At 48.9% G+C, this 20,577-nt stretch overlaps 1 protein-coding gene across 8 annotated transcripts in view; it reads right to left on the bottom strand.

The window, feature by feature from the left end:
- Zbtb46 (zinc finger and BTB domain containing 46) overlaps window positions 1-20,577 on the bottom strand; it is a 67,725-nt gene that overhangs the window by 42,188 nt on the left and 4,960 nt on the right. Inside the window, exon 1 of one of the 8 annotated variants that reach the window (XM_010633370.3) lies at window positions 9,230-10,472. The exons of 4 other annotated variants lie outside the window; for them this stretch is intronic. The gene's annotated coding sequence lies outside the window, so the exon portion shown is untranslated. Of the gene's footprint in view, window positions 1-1,288; window positions 1,566-1,703; window positions 1,728-2,448; window positions 2,547-9,229; window positions 10,473-20,577 lie in introns of those variants that run through there. 3 more of the 8 variants (XM_010633371.3, XM_010633372.3, XM_019208842.2) reach the window with 3 other exon arrangements.

Raw genomic sequence — 20,577 nt, 5'->3', positions numbered from 1 at the left:
CGAGGAGGGACACAAGCTCACATCATAAAGAGGAAAACAGGGCCGGGGATTTAGCTCAGTGGTTCGGTGGCCTGCCTTGCAAGCGCAAGGACCCGAGTTCAATCCCCGGTACCAAACATATAAAAATAAAGAGGAAAACAGTCACCTAAGCTCAGAGCACCAAACTAACGCAGTACGTGACACCTGGAGACAGCCATATGACAAGGATGGGAGTGTGTGTTCAATCCTGGAAGCCACACATTTCCTTCTCATTTTCTGTTTGAATACGAAGTCTCTAATCAACTAGAAAATAGCCTTTAAGAATTAGGCAGAACAAGCTGGGCATGATGGTGCGTATCTGCAATCCCAACACTCAGGATATGGAGGCAGGAGGATCACTGTAGCCTTGCAAGCAAGGACCCGAGTTCAATCCCCGGTACCAAACATATAAAAATAAAGAGGAAAACAGTCACCTAAGCTCAGAGCACCAAACTAACGCAGTACGTGACACCTGGAGACAGCCATATGACAAGGATGGGAGTGTGTGTTCAATCCTGGAAGCCACACATTTCCTTCTCATTTTCTGTTTGAATACGAAGTCTCTAATCAACTAGAAAATAGCCTTTAAGAATTAGGCAGAACAAGCTGGGCATGATGGTGCGTATCTGCAATCCCAACACTCAGGATATGGAGGCAGGAGGATCACTGTGAGTTGGAGGCCAGCCTGGACTGCACAGTGAATCCAAAGCCAGCCTGAACTACAGAGTGACACTTTGTCTCGGGGGAGGGGGAGGCAGAACAGAGCTGGATGTAGCAGCACACATCTGCAATCACAGCCCGGGGGAGGCTGAGGCAGGAGGATCACGGCGAGTTCCAGGCCAGCCTGGGCTACACACTGAGTTCAAGGCCAGCTTGGACTGCATAGCGAGACCATCTCAAAAACAAACAAAAAGAATCAGTCATAACAATGAGAAGGAAAGAAAATGTCAGTGACTTTTTTTTTTTTAGAAGAAACAACTATTTCTCACAGATGACATTTCTAAGATACTTTCTATGTTGAAAGTTTATGTTAACTTCAAGTTCCAAAATAAATTATTATCCAATTAGAGGAGCTTAAATTTAGTTATTTAGTCACAGATTTTATAGTAAGAAAAAAACATAAAATTTTCATTTGAGAAAAAAGTCAACCGTACACCAAAAGGTAAAAAGTGACAAAATTTAAGAGATCAGTGTGAAATGGTAAGATGTACATGAACCTTTCAAGCCCAGGGAAATTTCAGACATGGACTTAGGTCTCACAATTAATTACCCTTCAGTGTCAGGACACGCACAGTGGCCGCCCTGCAACAGCAGCCTGGCTGCCCCGGGCTGCTTCCCAGCTGCTTCCCCGTAGCTCTGGCCCTGAAGATGGAGGCCCCACTTTTGGCCGGCCGGCAGGTCAGGTCGCACGGGAGCTAGACAGGCAGAAGCCACTGAGACCAGGCGTGACTACCACACATTTCCTCCGTGGGACGGGATGGGAGAGCACCTTCCCCGGGAGAACCCCATCCGAGAGACACGCCTGTGCACGGGACAATGTGCCCGCTCTCGGGACACACACTTCCATTCATGGGACTCACGTGCCCGCTCCGGGACACACACGCCTGCGCACGGGACACACACGCCCACTCCCGGACACACACGCCTGCTCACCCGACAAATACGCCCGTTCCCGGGACACACACCTGCAGACAAATAGCCTCCTCATGTCAAAGCACCTGTCCACCCGACAGCTCACAGGTCTGTGCAGAGGCCTCCTTGAAACCTGCAACAGGACACAGCTGTGCATCGTGTGAAGCTAAGTGCTGGGTAGAACGAGGGGGCAGAGGAGGTGTGGACTGGCTCTGAACTCTCAGCAGTCCTCCTGCCTCAGCCTCCTGAGTGCTGGGACCACAGGCGTGTGCCATCACGCCTGGCCAGCTGCTGCTGTTCCTACCCCTTCTGTGTCTTTCCCTGAAGACTCTCCAGTACCTGCTTCATTGATAGTGCACTCATCTCAAGACACGGGTTTCAAACTGAAAACCACTTTGGCTACCAGGACAACTTGACTCACGTTCCAGGATCAAAGTCCAAACGTCAAGTCCCGCACCAGTGCTGGGGAGCACGGACAGTGTACTCGATCCAGTGGCCCAGGAGACGAAAGGTGGCAGCTGCTCACCTCGATGTCTGTGCCAGCGTCCCTGACACTTTCAATGTGAGCGTGGCGGGAAGTCGGGGCTCACCCGGGCCAGCTCCCAGCGGGCACCCAGATCCCAGGCCAGAGCCCAGCGCGCTCCCAACACCACACCCCACACACCTGTGTCCCGCCGTCCCGGGCGCCCAGTGACTCCCACAGAATAAACCACTAGCGAACTCAAACTGCCAAAACCTGGTTCCCATCAGGCCACACTGACAGGAAGAGGTAGGAATCACTTCTACACCAGGACTTACCACACCTGGCTTCCAACTAGCAGGGCCGCTGTGGAGAGACGGAAACACTCCAACTCTTTCTCCGAACAATCCCAGAAGGTAAAAGGAAATCAGCCACAAAGCTACTTTTAAAATTATAGGCAAAAGGGCCAGGGATGTAGTTCAGTGGCACCACGCCCACCTTGAAAGCACAAGGTCCTGAGTTTGATCCCTGGTACAAAAATGAATAAATAAAAATTTTAAAATTTAATTATAGGCAAAATAAAGCACAAACTTGAGACATTTGTAGGTAAATCGATGCACCTCGAGACAGAGATGTCAAGTGAAATACGTCGGACACAAAAGTTTACATATGGCATGGTTGAGAAACCCAAAATATAAATAAAGAGCAAAATAAAGGGTAAGTAATAGGGAGTAGGGAACTCTTTTTCAAATGGGAAGGGGAACAAAAGATGGGAGAGAGAGAAGAAAAGGATTAAAAAAGAATCAAAGCGGGGTGGGGATGTAGCTCAGCAGTGCCATACCTGCCTGGCAAGTGCAAGGCTGAGTTGATTTCTGGTACCAGAAGGAAAAAAAAAAGAATCAAAGAAGAGATTGGAAACAGAGATTATCAAATGGGAAGGGGATCAAGAGATGGAGGGAGCAGGGAGAGACGAGAGGGGAAGGAACCAAAGACATAATTCAGGTGTGTACACACAGGTACAAACTCCCACGGTAAATGCTATCACCACATACCGCAAACATTATGTAAAATACATAACAAAAGAATTCTAGGGCCAAGGATGCAGCTCAGTGGTGCCGCCGCCTGCCTCGCAAAGGCAAGGTCCCAAGTTTGATCCCCAGTATGAAAACAATTCTAAAACTTTTAGAATTATAGGCAGAGGCTGTGTTACTTAAGATGTGCACTTACGAAATCCAGCTCTTTCATACAACCCTTGATGCTTCATGAGTACAGACTGGATAAGTCAGTGTAATTTAGTTTTATCCCTGCCCTCCTCTTCCCCTCCTCTTTCTTCTTCAGTGCTGGGGATCAAATCCAGAGCCTTCTCTGAGGAGGATCGCTGCAAGTTCGAGACCAGCCTGGCTACACAGTGAGTTCCAGGTCAGTCTCAACGACACAGTGAGACCCTGTCTCAAAAAGAAAAAAAATCCAGAGCCTTCTCATGAAGCTACACCCCAGTACACCCCCAGCCCTTTTTCAGTATTTTGAGGCAGCATCTTAGGCCCAAGCTGGGTTTGAACTTTTGATGCTCCTGCCTCAGTCTCCCAAAGTGCGGGGATCACAGGCGTACACCATCACACCAGGCAGCACATCTTAAAATGCAAAAGAATCACAGGGTGAGATACTCCCAGCACTCAGGAGGCTGAGGCAGGAGGATCGCCCAGTGTTCAAGGCCAGCCTGAACTGCACATTGAGACCCTGCCTCAAAAAAATAAAAGCAAAAGAAATATGAAATCTAAAGACTAAGCACAGACTTCATTTGCTGTACTGTGAGTTCCAAATATCCATACAGAGAGTGGGGTGCGCTTGTTTTCCCCTTTGAGCCCTTAAAGAATTCCACCAGGAAGATTTCATGTTCCAGTAGAAATGTAAAATAATGGTTACAGTTTAGGCCTACTGCCTCAGTCACAGTCCCACGCAGCCTTCTGCTCAGCACCAGGGCCTTGGCAGGGAGCCTGCAGCCCAGGGTGCCCTTTACAGCTGGGCACCAGACAGCTGCAGGCCCCTGGCCCGCCCTGGCCCGAGTTGCCAAGTCAGTCTTGGGAGAGCCCCCGCCCTCACTCTGAATGACTGGCACATGCGCCCCTCTCAAACATGAGTTCAAACTACGTCACCACGTTCATACTTCATTGCACTGTTTAACCTCTAACTTAACTTCTGCACTTCAGTTAGAGTTATATGTTTTATTTTAGATCTTGCTTAAAATGTAATATAGTAAGTGAGCCAGGTGCGGTGGCACATACCTGTAATCCCATCACTCGGGAGGCTGAGGCAGGAGGGTCTCTGTGGGTTCAGAGCCAGACTGCACTACATAGTGAGTTCAGAGCCAGACTCAGCTACAGAGTGAGACCCTGCCTCAAAACACACAAAAAAAGTAATATAGCAAGTGAATAACTAACTCAAAGCGGAAGCAGGATACCCTCCGCTCTAAGACCCAACCACTCTGATTCAGGTGTTAGCAGCCAGGTGGCAGCCCACCAGGATTTGAGGGAGGCCAATATTAACTGTGAGTCTAAAACCTCTCTTCATGACAACTGTGGTTCAATTTCTAATGGACAACGTTTTGAACAGACATGGAAAACGGAACACACATCACTCCTGCCTGAACATGGACAGGTGCTCAGCCATCAGCCATCAGCAAGATACAAATGAAAGCCCCAGCCAAGCATGGGAGCGCACACCTGTAATTGTAGCACTTGGGAGGCTGAGGCAGGAGGAGGGCTTCAAGTTCAAGGCCAGCCCAAACTTCATAGAGAGAACCTGTCTCAAAAGTAAAACAAACAGGGCTGGGGATTTAGCTCAGTGGTCCCACCATCTGCCTCACAAGCGCAAGGACCCAAGTTCACTCCTTGGGAACAAAAACAACAAAAAATGTAAAACAAAGCCACAATGAGGGGCTACTGCACACCCATCAGATTGACCACAGTCACAACAGGTGCGGGTGCCTGGAACCCCACTCACTGCTGGGGGATGCAAAGTGGCCTGGCCGCTTTGGAAAGCGATTTGGCGGCATCTTCAAAGGTGACCCACCAGGCGTGTGGCACACACCTGCAGTCCCAGCACTCCGGCAGGAAGAGGGCAAGGCCGAGCCCAGCTTGAGCAGCTTGGCAACGTGGTGAGAGGGTCTCAACACGAAAAAGGGTGAAGGGTGGAACACAAGGTGAAGGTCCTGGGTTCAATCCCCAGTAGCACAACAAAAAGGTTGCCAAACACCCAGTGAGCTTGGTACCCACCCAAGAGAAGCAGACAAATTGGACCCAAAAAAGGGTGTGCAATATCATTCCGAGCAGTCACACTAGGGAGGAACCAGATCCCGACACCAGATCCTGCTCGGCAGGAAAAAGGGGTCCTGTGGCCCCAGCCTGGCCTTCGCACAGCTTCCCTCCGCCGAAGTCCAGACTGATCCCACATAAACAGGCCGAGCCAGACCTCAGGACCCTGAGGCAGGTTCCCTCCCCTCGGAATCCCAGAAGACAGACCCATCCACGGCGACAGGTGGCGGGCAGTGCCCTGCGCCAGGCGGGTGACACCAGAGTAGGCACCTGTGGCAGAGTATCACTGGTCGCATGATACTCCGCACACGTGCAGCTTGCTATACCTAAGTTGTGCTTCAACCAAGACCCTAAGTTTATTCTTGTGAAAACACCCTTACTCGGCTACAATCCTCTGTTCGTCTACCCAAGGGCTCTATCACCACTGCTGTGGCTTGCACTGTACCTCCAAATCTCCTATGCTGAAGTCCTGACCTCCAGGACCTCAGAGCCTGTGAAAGTAGGTCACTGCAGCCACTGTTAGTGAAGGCGGGGTGCTGGAGTAGGCCCAGACCTCAGAAAGCAGCCCCTCATAAAAGAGGACACAGAGGGCAGGGTCCCCCTGGAGGGACGCGGCCTCCGGGGCTGAGGGCGCAGAAACCGCTGTCATCAGAGGAGTGGCTTTCTGCAGCAGCCCCGGGGCACTGAAGCTCCACGCCTGTGCAGCTAGAGCGCCGTGCGCGGCAGCCGCTGCCCACGGACCGAATACTGAAAACTTCAAAGTGAACACGTGAACTAGGGGACATTATTAAATAAACCGAATTTTACATAGATCATATTTTATCCACAGTTGCATTTTAAATTTTGTTTACTCATTTATTTGTTCTACTGGGCCCTGAACCTGGGGCCTTCACATTGAGTTATATCCCCAGACCTTTTAATCTTAGTTTTTAAATTACTTTTATTTTTTATTTTAATGTAATACAAATAGATATTAATAAAGAAAATATAAAAACTTCTATGAAAAATTAAATTTCATAACTAGAGAGTAAAATCTTTAATATACTATGTATAATAATCTTAAAAGAATATATTTCAAATGCTGATCTTTCTCTCAACTGATCTCCATCCTGAAGAAGTTGTGTTGCTCGCACTCACTGCTCCAACATTTTTTCTCCAAAAACTTTTGTTTTTTAAATTAATTTTCATAGTACGATTTGTTTATTTATTTTTTATTTTTTAATTTTTTGGCACCAGGGATGGAATTTAGGACTCTGTGCTTGTGAGGCAGGCGGTGGCACCACTGAGCTAAACTGAGCGATCACCTTCACCGCAGGGAAGCCGGACCGGTACCTGCTGTCTCTTGACTCCTTCTTTCCCCAATCCCCTCCTCTACCTTCAACCCCTTCCCCCATTTATAAATGCTTTGTTTCCATTTTCTTCTTCTTCCTCTCCTCCATTTCCCCCTGTTTCTCCTCAATTCCTCCTCCTTTTTTTTTTTTCAGTACCAGGGATCAAACTCAGGACCTTGCACCAGGCATAGTGCCGCTCACTAAATCCCCAGCCCTTTGCCCTTTTCCCTTTCCTTCTATTCCCCCTCCTTGCTCCCTGGTTCCCTTCAGGGTGAACAATTTCTTCCTATTTTACATTATCTACTATACATTTTGGTCTTTTTTTGAGGTACTAGGGATCAAACTCAGGGCCTCAAGCTTGCAAGGCAGGCGTGGTGCCACTGAGCTAAATCTCCGGCCCCGTTTTGGTCTTTACTTACACATTGTTTCTCACACCAGAGAGACAATGCACTATTTACACATGTATCCAATTTATTTCACTTAAGAGTGAAGTCTCAAGGTGCCTCCATATACCTAGAAATGTCTCAAGTTTATCCTTTATGGCTGAGTAGTGCTCCATTGTATAAAAAGCCACATCTTTTTTATCCATTCATCAGTTAATGGGCATTTGAGCTGTTTCCAAGATTTAACTATTACAAACTGTGCCGCTACGAGCATAGGTGTGCATATATAGTTGTGGTGTGATGCTTTTAATTCTTTCAGGAAGGTGGGGGAATATAACTTTTGTTGTTGTTGTTTGTTTGTTTGTTTTTGGTACCGGGGATTGAACTCAGGTCCTTGCACTTGCAAGGCAAGCCACCGAACTGCTGAGCCTTATACATACATACATATATACATATATAGATGGGCTGAACCCCAACCCTTATTTTTATTTTGAAACAGAGTCTTTCCAAGTCATTAACTGACCCAGACTGGGCTCCAACCTGTGATCTTGTTTCCTCAACCTCCCAGGGTGCTGAGATTACAGGCATGTACTACTTAAAATTGTTTTAAATGTACCGCTGGACACAATGGCACACATTTGTAATCCTAGCTACTCAGGAGGCTGAAGCAAGAGGATGTCAAGTTCAGGTTCACCTTGAGCAATTTAGCAACATGCTGATTCAAAAAAGAAAAAAGGGGCTGGGGATTTAGCTCAGTGGTTCCACAGCCTGCTTTGCAAGCATAAGGTCCCAAGTTTGATCCCTGGTACCAAAAAAAAAAAAGTAAAAGAGAAAAGTCTGGAAATGTATCTCAGTGGTAGAGTATACCTGGATTCAACGCCCAGTACTGCAAACAACAACAACAACAACAAAAATTAAATGAGGAAGGGTTTTTTAAAAGAAGATTAAAAATGTGTTATAAGCCAGGCATGGTGGCACACACCTGCAATCCCAGCACTTGGGAGGCTGAGGTGGGAGTGCTACATAGTGAGTTCAAGGTCAGCAAGACCTTGACTAAAAAAAATGATGTGTTATGTACACGTACCAACTCCCTGCAAGGAAGGTGATCACTTTGTACTGCACATGTGCACTAATTAAAATGTTTTTATGCATTAAGTTTGGTACATTGTAGGTATACATGATGATCACATTTATCATGGGGAATTTGCACCTGTACAGGATGATTCCTGGTTCTTGTTTTTTTTCCCCCATTTCCCACTCCTCCCTTCCACTCCTCCACTCATCCCTGTTCAAAAGCTTTGTTTCCATTTCTTCCTTCTCTTCTCATTTTTCTTTCCCTCCCTTCCTTGCCCCCACCCCCTCCCCTAGTTCTCCTTACCCTTTGAATCATTTCTTCCTATTTCACAGTATCTATGGCACAGTTTAGTCCTCATTTACACTTTCAGATTCTCATACCACAGAAACAATTCTGTATTTATACATGTTTCCTATTTATTTCACTTAAGAGTATGGCATCAAGCTATAAATTTCTAAAAATTTTTTTTCAATTAAACTAAGCTGGGTGTGGTGATGTACGCTCAGGAGGTTGAGGCAGGAGGATCACCAGGAGTTAGAGGCCAGCTTGGACTGTACAGCAAAACCCACCAAATAAACACAAATTAAAGAAGCTCCAGATGGGAAAGAACACCCCCTCCAGAAACAAGAACAGACACAGCACCCATACAGGACGAGACAGGAGGCATCCCCTACACTGTGCAGGGAGCACAATCAGCGTGGGACCAGCTAAAGAGCTGCAGGTTTCCACACCGCAGCCAGGGAGATCTAAACCCACACCGGGCTGACCACACCGCCGGCTCTGGGTCTGCAGCCGGCCGCTTCCCCTTGGTCACCAGGCTCAGTTCCTTCTCATGCCTCCTCCGTCCGAACCTGTCCCTTGTCACATCCTCTGGCGCACTCCACCCAGACCACATGGGCTCCTTCCCCTTTCCAAATCCTCAGGCCTAACCCTAACCTTCCCTGCCTCCTCTCAGCCCAGGGCCTGGGTTCCCCAAAGACAGAAGACCCTTCAGCTCAGCACGTGTTCTGGGGGCTCACCTGCACCCCCTAGTTCCAAGCAGGTGCCCACAGCCCACACACGGATGGCAGAGGCCCGAGCGTTGCTGGAGATGGCATCGAGTCTGCTGCAGCTCCAGCAGAGGCAGCAGGGAGGGGCTGCGCAGTACTTAGGTGAGGCACGGATGCAGGGCGGGCCAGAAAGCCCCCCAAGAATCGGCCCAGCACTTGACGTGTTCAGCAGCCTGGAGCTTCCCACAGACCAAGCGAATGAAGCAGAAGCAACTCCCCATTGTGCCAGGCTGGGCCTCCAAGGGCAGCAGCAGAAGGACTGGCCGACCCAGGGTGGTGCCGGAGCAGCTCTCTCCACTGCTGGAAAAGAGAACCACGGGGCCCAGCCACTCAGAACCCAAGGGGCTGCTCCAGACCCCGTGACCTGCGGGGGTTCAGAAACAGGCGGCAGCCACGAGCACAGCTCTTCGAAAGTCTGGCGAGAGAAGTGGCAGAACATGGTGGCTTTCAGGCTGGCAAGAACTCCAGTGACGGGGGACATCCCAGGAGGAGCCACAGGAAATGAGCAAACGCCTGGAGAAGGCTGACGTCACAGACCTGGTGCTGCTGGGCCTCGGAGCAGAGCTGTGGACCTGGAAGGAAACATCACAGGAGGGAGGACTGGCCACCGGGCCACCCCTGGCCAGGCTCCTGCGGTCCTGACTCGGGCTCTGACACCTGGGTGAGTAGCCAAGGGCCCTGGGAACAGGCTCAGGTGCAGAGGCAAGACCCAGAGCCCTGGGATGGTCAGCGGGCCAGAATCAAGCCCTGCGCCTGGCCTGTCCACTGGGACCCAAGCTCCGGACTTCCAGCTCCAGTCCTTTGGCTGCTGGGAAGTTGGCCTGGAGGATTTCTTCGCTCTGCCAGGTGGGGAAAGAGAAGGAGAGGGGCCAGTTCCTTCCACTGTGGGCTCCAACGGGCCGCTTCTCAGACTGAAATCTGGCTCAACCCTCCTTTCAGCTTTAGACCGCTCAAGTTTAAAGGGCAGCTCAGTCCCACCTGGCAGGGTAGCTGTAGCGGCAGCATGGCAACATCTCCGAGCAGGAGCCAGGGTAAGCTGCCCCTCCCTCCCCCGGGACGCCCTCTAGGTGCCCGCCCTCCGTCCAGCACTGACAGCACCCACGGGCTCTGAGCTCTGCCTCCCTCTGAGTGGAAGCCGCTCTGCCCAGGACCGCATCTTGCACTCCTAACAAAACTACTCAGAAGCTGGGCATGCAGGCTGAGACAGAAGGATCACCACAAGTTCAAGTCCAGTGTGGACTACATAGTAAGTTCAAGGCCAGCATGAAATACGCAGTGAGACCTTGTCTCAAAAATAAACAGCCAGGCATGGTGGCGTACACCTGTGATCCCAGCACTTGGGAGGCTGAGGCAGGAGGATCGTCATGAGTTTGAGGCCAGCCTGAACTACACAGAGAGACCCTGTCTCAAAAATAAACAAACACTGTGATTTGAAACGCTAACTTCAAACACTTCCACTGAGACACAAAAGTGAAGAAGACGCACTGTGCTTGCTCTCAAACAATGGAACCTTTTTCTTTTCTAACTTTTTATCTTGGAAATGCCCTCCAAGTTATAGTACACTGTAAGGAGAACTCAGAGAACTTCTGCTTCTTACCCAGACACACATTTCAAACACTCTGCTGCCTTCACCTGGTTGCAGCGGTGCATTGGGGTCGCTAATCCACACTCACAGCTTGGAAATTAGAGAAGCCACCACAGGCCAGAGCTGCTCTGGCCGGGGAGTGGCGAGCCTGGGCCTGCCCCAGGGCCCCACAGCACCGACACCCGTGTCCAGGAGTCCCCATGACCAGTCCTGCAGCACAGAGCACAGGGCACAGGCCTCTCTCGTCCCACAGGGACAGGCGCTGCACGGACAAGTAACAGCCGCCAGGCAGGAGCCATGCAGACAGCCTGGCAGAGGACGGGCACGGACAAACCCTCTCTCCACACCCCTGGCCACCTCCGGTTCAGAAGCCTTCTGGTTTCCCAAGCCACGCAGGCACCAAAGGATGAAGACTGATGGAGATCAGAGGCCTCAGAGGTCCCTGCACCTCCACAGCAGCAGCCCAGACACCTTTGCTTGTCCCTGCTTGAAGGGGAGTGCAGCACTAGCTTCGGGGAGGACAGGGGACTGAGCCCTGGTGTTCAGGGTGAGGGCAGCACCAGGGGTAGGGTCACCAAGTATGACCTCAGCGCAACTCGGAGAGATCTGTTTCAAATTTTTTTTTAAATTAAAAAGAACGGGGGATATAGCTCAGTGCAAAGGCCCTGGGATCAATTCACAGTATACAAAAAAGTTTTTGTGCATGGATGGATGAACAGTTTATAAGAAATGAATGAGTACAGAAGGGAAAGAGACAAAAACAGTGGGCAGGCCTACCAACAGCACCCAGGCTCCCCACTTCCATTACGAGGCATAGCAGCCAAAGGTATGCCCGCTCTCCCTCCACTCCCGCCAGCAGCGGCCCCGGAAGCACCTGGTGGTGTCCACACCGCTCGAAGGGACCCTTCACACACTTCCCAGCTGCAAATGCCCCACACCCCTGCAGGTGGCGGGGTGAACACGGGGGTCTGAGGGGACCCCTGGAGCCTTGGAAGTACCCCAGAAGAAAGACGAAGCTTCCTTTCCCAGCCCCTGTCAGGGAACCTGCCAAGCCCAGGGCTCCAACTTTGAAAGCGAGAGGAAATTCCTCAGAGGGCCGTGGGCAGCTCTGGCAGGATACAATCGTCACTTCATGTCTAGTGAAGTATTTCCGGGAGCCCCTGTGCCCAAGGCCACAGTAGGCACATAAGCCAGCCAGGAAATGGGGCTGTGCAAAAAGGGGCCGCTGTGCAGGCCGGACCCGAGTGTGCCCAGGATACCTGTCCTGGTCTGCAGACCTGAACCCGCCGGCTGGACAGGGACCAGGACCTGTGCGTCCCAGGGCCAGGGTCTGGGCGACCATGCCTTCACGTTCTGGCCACACCTGAGATCAGAGGACAGTGGGTGAGCCACAAGTATAAGCAAAGCCATTCTCCTCCCAGCTCTACCAAATGTCAGAGCCTGCTGTAGGAGGCCAGCACTGCGGGGTGCAGCTCCACACCCCAAAGTACACACTTGGCTCACCAACTCTGCTTTTCTGGGGATCCAGCACTTTCTTTTCTTTTCCTGCCTTTTTTTTTTTTTTTCCAGAGTGTTTGCTATAGATAAAGATGATTTATCTGTGGGAAAAAAAAGAAAGCTGGTTGTGGTGGAACATACCTATAATCACTGTACTCTGGGAGGCTGAGGCAGGAAAGTCACAAGTTTGAGCCCAGCCTAGCCAACTTAGTGAGATCCTGTCTCAAAATTAAAAATTAAAAAAGGAAAAAGACTGAGATGTAGCTCATTGCCACAGCCCTGGGTTCAATCCCCAGTACTGAAAAATATAGATACAAATAAATAAATAAAATTTAAAGGGGTGAGAGTGTAGTTCAGTGTAAAGACCCTGGGTTCAGTCCCCACCACCAAAAAGAATAGTGATGACAGCAATAATTCAAGAATAGAAACATACATGTGTATAACTATGTATTACTGTACAAGCCTACGTACTTGAAGGTAGAATTAAATACGTGGAATTAGTTTTTAAAATATCCAACAGATGCCGCCTGCCTCACAAGCACAAGGTCCCCAGTTTATCTCAGCGGTGTCACTGCCTGCCTCACAAGCATAAGGTCCAGAGTTTCATCCATAGTACCAAAAAAAAACCAATCAAACAAAAAAATATCCAACAGGACCAGGGATATAGCTCAGCGGTACAGCACCTGGCTGGCAAGTGCGGGGCCCTGAGTCCAATTCCTGGTACTGGAAAAAAAAATTAAATACCCAACAAAAAAATTAAGGAAATAATGGAAATAAGAGCAGACTGTCAGGAATTACTGCAGCTAGTGAAGAGGTCATTTTCTCTAATTTTGTGTATATTTCAAAACTTCCAAAATAAACTTTTAAAAATAATGTTATCACCGGTGTGGCAACACAAGCCTGTAATCACAGCCGCTTTGGAGGCTGAGGAAGGAGGATCGAATTTTTGCTAGCCTGGGCAGTGCAGCAAGACTGCCTCCAAAAGGGGAAGGCCTGCAGTATAGCTCAGCATTAAAGCACATGAAGCATACGTCCCCCGCAAAATAAGATATTTTAAAAGGGGCCACAGGTCTCACCTCCTGCCCAGGAAAGAGAAACAGCCGAGATCCCAGGTCTGACTTGGGAGACAGATGTGCTCAGGTACCCTGAAGAGGGGTCCCACACCCTGCTTGAGATTGGGAAGTGCACAGAGCTGTGCCCAGCTGTCCATCCAAATGCTCTCGCCCCGAGCTCTGCTCACCCGGTCGAGTGCTCAGTCCTCACCCCTCCTGCCCGTTGCCTGCTGCATCTCTCTCCAGAGCAGGCCCTGTCACCAGGAGACACCCCGGGAGTCCCGGCCTGTGTAGTGTGCTTGTACTCTAAGGCAAGGCTCCATCCCGTGTCCCTCTCAGTGCGTCCTGAGCTGTGCATGTCTGTGGCACACATTAGTTCACATGTTGGTTACCTGCCACCTCTGCTGGGAAGAGCACCACGCAGGACACAACAGCAGGACAGGGGACGACAGCAGTGCTCAGAGGACGACCATGGTTGGCATTGGCCATACCTGCGAGATGGCTGTAAAACCCTTTAAGGGACCGGGACTGTGCCCTGCTGCGCTTCCCCAGGGACCAGAGGTTTGCTGACCTCTGAGGAAACAGGACACTGAGCACCTGCGGCATCTGGCTGGCCGTCCTCGCCCACAGGGAAGCGGTGCGTCTTGGCCCCACCACTCCAGCACAGGCAGGTGGCACATCTCCATCTGGAAATCCTGGGTGCTACTCCATGGCAGGAACCCGCCTCTATCATGGGGCCACACAGTTGGAGCCTCCTACCGTCCCTCACACCAGGGTCTCTGGCAAGGTTTTTTTCCTTTTTATTTCTAGTTTTGTTTTGTTTTAAGACAGGATCTTGCTATGCTGTTCAAGATGCCCTTGAACTCACTCTGTAGCCCAGGCTGGTCTCAAACTCGCAGCTCCCCTCCTGCCTCAGTCTCCTGAGTGCTGGGATTACAGGCGTGCACTACTACACTTGGCTGGCAATTTCTACCACACCAAATAAATCAAAAATAGCAGCAGTGATCAACAGGCCAGACCAGAAGAGGAAAAGTAAAGGAACTCAGAAGACTACTTTCCTGTCTCCCAGAATGTTCACATCACTCAAAGACAGCAACTGTGAAAATGACCAAAACGAATAGCAAAAGCAGTGTCACCTTCTACTACCAAACAACATAAAAATATGAAAATAAACAGGAAAAGTTAAAATGAACTCAACATTAAAAAGCCCTTTCTGGGCCAGGGATTTAGCTTAGTGGTGGTTCTGCTGCCAGCCTCACAAGCGCAAGATCCCGAGTTCAATTCCCAGTACAAAACAAAACTTCCTTCAGCTACCTGGTGGGCTGGTCCTGGGATACACATTTTATACACGTTTCACTACCCCATAGACAGCTGTGTCTGCTAACAATTTATCAGAAGTTCTTTAAAACACCCTGAATTTAAAGAGCAAAAGTCTTTATACAATGCAATGAATTCATATGTTTCTACATCAACATAAACAACAGGAAATAAAAATCAAGTGGAAGGGGGCTGGGGATTTAGCTCAGTGGTTCCAGCACCTGCCTCGCAAGCACAAGGACCCGAGTTCGATCCCCGGTACCAAAAAATAAAAAAAAAAATCAAGTGGAAAAACATGCAAATTTCCTACTTATTACCTAGATGCTTAAGAATAACCAACAAAATAAAAATGATAATATAAAATACCCAGGAGCACTTTTAATAATATAATGCCAAACATAAACACTCCAGTGCAAAGAGTAACATTAACCTAAAATGTTTCATTTGCTTCTGGACAAGAGCATTAGTATTGTTTAATAAGTGCCCTTGCAATTTTAATTCCTCAAAACACCAAAAATAGAAATTTCATTTACCCTAGCTTTTCCCCTTCTAAGTATCTTCCTCAAAGAGTTAAAGACACATTACAGTGACATACAAACCTGTGCATATAGCCGCACAGCCCACAGTAGTTAAATCTCAGCCAGGCGTGGTGACGCATGCCTGTAATCCCAGCCAGCACTCGGGAGGCTGAGGCAGGAGGATCGCTGTGAGTTCGAGACCAGCCTGGGCTACATAGTGAGTTCCAGGTCAGTCTCAACTACATAGGGAGACCCTGTTCCCCACTCCCCGCCCCCCCAATAGTGTGTGGCTGGTGTTGTGCTGTACACATGTATATGTGAGAACTGTCTGTCCACCAGCAGATGAAGGGATAAGGAGAATGTGGCATTTGCTGACAACGAAGGGCTGCTCTGCCACAAAGAAGGACAGACCTGAGACATCTGTAGGAAAATAGGTGCACCTTAAAAACCATAAGGTTAAGTGAAATAAATCAGGCACACAAGCTTCAATATTGCAAGATTTCCCTTACATGAGAAGCCTAAAATATAAAGAGCAATATAAAAGATAACAGGGAGTAGGGAGATAGCTCTTTCACACATGGATGGGGGACCAAGAGATGGAGGAAGTGGGGCGGGAGAGGAGGAAGAGGGGATGAAAAATGAAGATATGTTATGTACAATACCAACCCCCCGTGAGGAATTAGTCATTACACATTGCAAACATGGACTAACAAAAAATTGAAAATAAATATCTACTTCCTTGGTTCCCCTTCAGAAATCAAAAATTATAAATACACACATGGTCAGTAATCATTTCAAATCACAGCAAACAGCGCCTTTATGATAATGAAAAAAATCTGAGAACATAAGCTGAGCATGGTGGCCCACTCCTGTAATTCCAGCACTCAGGGAAGCTGAGGCCAGAAGATCAGGAGTTGAAACCCAGCCTGTAGAGTAGTGACTCAGTAACAGCCTGTTTAAAACAACAACAACAACAACAACAACAACAAAAAACAGAACACAAGCCAAGCACACTGGTACCAGCCTATAATCCTAGCTACTAGGAAGGCTAAGGCGGGAGAATTGCAAGTTTGAGGCCAGCCTGGGCAACTTAATAAAAATCTATCTCAAAATAAAAAATAAAAAGGGCTGGTATCTAGCTCAGTGGTGAACCACCTTCGAGTTTTATTCCCAGGAGTGGGGGCGGACAGTGAAGGAGCTAGAAGACCAGTCAAACCCTCTACTGCCCTGGTGACCCACACTGCAAAGATAACCTGCCCAGGTCACATGGACCACACCGTCCAGGAACAACCATCGTTCACGGAGGCAGCTCTTGAAATGTTGGTGTCTTCCCGGGGATGGAGCTCCAGGCAGAGCACTTGCCGACTTGTGTGAGGACCCAGGTGTGACCCCAGCACCATGCATACACAAAAGCTTGGAAGTCTCCAACCCTGCATAGGCAGCACAAATGAGGAGGAGCCTTGCTACCACCTCTACCCAGCAGAGCCCTGCGGGGCCTCCTGTGCACTCTCAGAGTCAGCAGAGGGAGGGTTTTCTGTTAAATGTTAAGAGGCTTCCTTTCCTTCAGAGTGCTTAGGAGGAGACAGATGCAGCCATGGAGGAAACAAAAATGTCTTACAAACACAAAGTATCTATGCCATGATAGTAGTAATTCTGTCCAACTTTTACATAAATTAATACATTCTTTAAAAATCCATCATCCAGGGCCAGGTATTTAGCTCAGTGGCACTGTGCCTACCTCGCAAGCACAAGGTCCTAAATTCAATCGCTGCTCAAAAAAAAAAAAAAAAAAAAAAAAAAAAATCCATCATCCGTGCACATTCATGGGTCCTTTCCGTTTTGTGGGAAATGGGAATGACAGACACATTAGCAAGTCAGAGAGCCAATGGCAGGAAGGAAGTAGAGTACGGGGCAGCACATGGGCACTGCACATAGCAGGGACAGGTAAGAAAATGTTCCAAAAAGGACCCGTGGTCTTCCTCCAGGGAGGGGTCATGTGCTGAAGCAACAGCTTCAGAAGGTGCTGTGTGAAACTGCACCAGTCTTCGCACCACCTCCACAGCTGATCAGCCCCAAGGCTGCTGGGCCTAACCAGCACCCCACTCTTCACCAGGCAGAGGCCAGAACAAGTCCAGTGCTGGGCTCTTTCCCTTCTGTCACCTGTACAGACCCACCAACCGTCTACATGGTCCTCCTTCAAGCTCTCTGCAATGTTCCTCACCTCTTCTATCACCACAGAGCCCTACTAGTGTCCCTGTGTGCCACCCAGCCCACTCCAACAAACCACTGGCCCTGTCCCCAGCCTGTTCCAAAGGCCGGTCCACAAGAGGTCAACTGCTGTAGTTGTCCTGCCTCAGCCTCCCGAGTGCTAGGATTGCATGCGGGTGCCACACACCCAGCTAGGTGAGTAATTTCTTAATCCAAAGAATGATATTTTTAAATACTTTGTAGCTGGGCATGGTGGCACGTGCCTATAATCCCAGCACTCAGGAAGCTGAGGCAGGAGGATCGCTGCAAGTTCGAGACCAGCCTGGGCTACATAGTGAATTCCAGGTCAGTCTCAACTACATAGTGAGACCCTGTCTCAAAAAACAAACAAACAAACAAAAATTCTTTGTAATTTTCAGGGGTGAGGGTGTAGCTCAGTGGTAGAGTTCTTGCCTAGCATGTATGAAGCTCTGGGCTTGATCCCAGACCACAAAACAAAACAAAAAATATCAACAAAAAGCTCATTAACTTTTAAATGTAAATTAAATGACACTACTGAAATTGGACTATTTAACAGAAAAACTTGTATAAATCACACTTCGATCAGATCGGACTAGTCTTGCTTTTCTTTAGCCCTTAGTAGAACAACTGGTGAGACTGTCAGAAAAAGTTTTCTCTTTTTCATCTACTGTATGAACAACACAGTTGGGCACATTCTGTCATCACTCGAAAACTAGAACACCCTGCTCGAGCACGCAGGGATGGAGGCACACAAGGTGTTCCAGCAGAAAAGAAGGAAGAATTTCATTGATGTCATGGCTTAGGGCACAGCACTCTGCACGAGTTCGGAGCCAGAACTGGCTAATCCAAAGCCAGGCAGGCAACCAACCAGAGGACAGGAGAGCACGCCCGGGACAAGGCAGCGACTTCAATCACTTCAGTCTGCGGCTTCAGTAGAGATCATCCACTGAGGTCAGGCCATTCATCAAACTCCAGCAACCTAATTTTTTTTTTCCTGCCTGGGGAGTGGCAATTCTTAACAATCCAATACTTTAAGGGAAAATGCATTAAGTAAAAGCTGACAATCCAGGTGTGCTAACGCACACCTGTGATCCCAATATTTGGAAGGCTGAGGCAGGAGGATCACCACAAGTTGGAGGCCAGCCTGGACTACACAATGAATTCAGCCTAAACTACACAGCGAGACCTTGTCTCAAAAAAAAAGAAGAAAAGAAAAGAAAAAAAAGCTGAGGGAAAAAAGCTACATTGTAAGAACAAGAGCTGGGCGACAACATGCAGCCCCCCAAAATGGAACTGCCTTCTGCAGGTGTCAGAATGCCGTACAGGCATGAGAGGGAGCAATGATTTCCAGAACCTTCTTATAGCAACTGCAAGTGCACCTGAGCACAGAAAGTAACAGTAATGTGAGGAATGAGCTCAAGTTCACAGGCTGTGGCACTTTCCAAACCCCATGCACTAAGTGGGTCTCCTCAGTTCCTGGAGGTTGGTTGAAGACCTCTGGTGAAGAACAGGGCACCACAGCTGAGCAGCGCCCCAGAAACACAGACCACAGGGACAGAGTGGCCCAGTTTCCCTTAATTTGAAAAATCCCACATAAGAATAATGTTGGAAAGTTCACTGTTGAAACGTAACTCCATTTATTTACAGTGTTTGTAAATACCACATCTGACAGGGACACTTTCCATCTGCAGAGCTACCTCTGGACTTCTGTGCTGCAGTGACATGACCAAGGGGCACAGAAGTCACAAAGGCAGGGTCAGCCTGGCCCCGGTGTAACGAAGTGAGACGCTGAGCACCCAGGCAGCGACTGCCACAGCCCCAAACAGCAGGAGGAGCCTGTGGAGCCGAGTTCTGAGCACAGGGACAACTCAGTTCACACAGAAGCAGCTAAAGCAGAACAGAAATGAAGCAAAACAAGATTCTTACATCCAGATAATTTCAGTGAGGGGCTTGATTAAATATTTTCAGGCAGGCCTGAGGCAAAGACTAAATTTTGGATTTCTAGACACCCCAAAATGAGTGCCTTCCACCACCCTAAAGAAAAAGTCTCACAGCAACACTGGATCCCTCTTCCCTTCAGTAAAGCATATGAAAATAATCACAAGCTTTTTAGGGGAAACAATGTTAAATTCTTACTTATACTGCAATAACTCTGCCCAAACACTCCCATCTTTTGCTCACTCTTTCTGCCAATAAGACTGATGTGCCACTTAAGTCTTCAGTTCAAAACAGCCAGTATTATCACAAAGCAGACCTAATGGACGAGCCCTACTACGATAAAATACTGTTTCCTTCATTTCCTTCGGCAAATTCTTCTATAAGCCCTTCCACAATTTTTCTTTTGAAGAACAAACTTATTTTCCAGTCTCGCTGAGTGGAAACACTGCCTTGCACAGGCGACGTAAGGGCCAGCGTTAGAGCCGTATCCACAGTCTGTTACCAAACGGGAAGTTTATGATAAATCCAGTGTGAAAAGAGTCCACAGTTAACACAATGCAGAGACACACAAGTACGGCGCACAGGTGTCTGCGGGGCCGTTTGCTGCACGTTTCCTAATTAGCATTTCTTTAAACAATACTGATAACAATCTCCACAGGGCACCCCTCGCCAAAGCACCGCCGAGACTACTGAGGGAGGAAAATCGCTAAGAATCTCAGTCAAACTTTTCTTTTGTTTATATTTCTTCAGTGTAAGAAATTATCTTTTCTTCCCCCCGTTTAGCTTCCACCCAGGCTCCTCAGACCTGCCCTATTGTGTGCGGTTCTCTAATCCCACAAACACTGAAATTGTTCGCGGGACGGGAAACCCCAACTAGCTAGAGCCCTCCCCCTGGAGCAAAAAATTCCCTATTTGCCCCGGGGATTGAGTTGTCAGACGCTGACTTGCGGTACCCTGTGAAACTGACATGTCTATTTACAGCGAAACAAAGACGCGGCTCCGGGCCGACCCTGCTGGCTCCGCGCGCCCAGGTGCTCTAATCCCAAACACTGAAATTGTTCGCGGGACGGGAAACCCCAACTAGCTAGAGCCCTCCCCCTGGAGCAAAAAATTCCCTATTTGCCCCGGGGATTGAGTTGTCAGACGCTGACTTGCGGTACCCTGTGAAACTGACACATCTCT

Source organism: Fukomys damarensis, unplaced genomic scaffold, assembly GCF_012274545.1.
Source record: "Fukomys damarensis isolate Sample0158 unplaced genomic scaffold, DMR_v1.0_HiC HiC_scaffold_22, whole genome shotgun sequence".
Classification (NCBI taxonomy): Eukaryota; Metazoa; Chordata; class Mammalia; order Rodentia; family Bathyergidae; genus Fukomys; species Fukomys damarensis.
The sequence above is the reverse complement of the archived record's forward strand: the minus strand, read 5'-3'. Positions and strand labels throughout refer to the sequence as shown.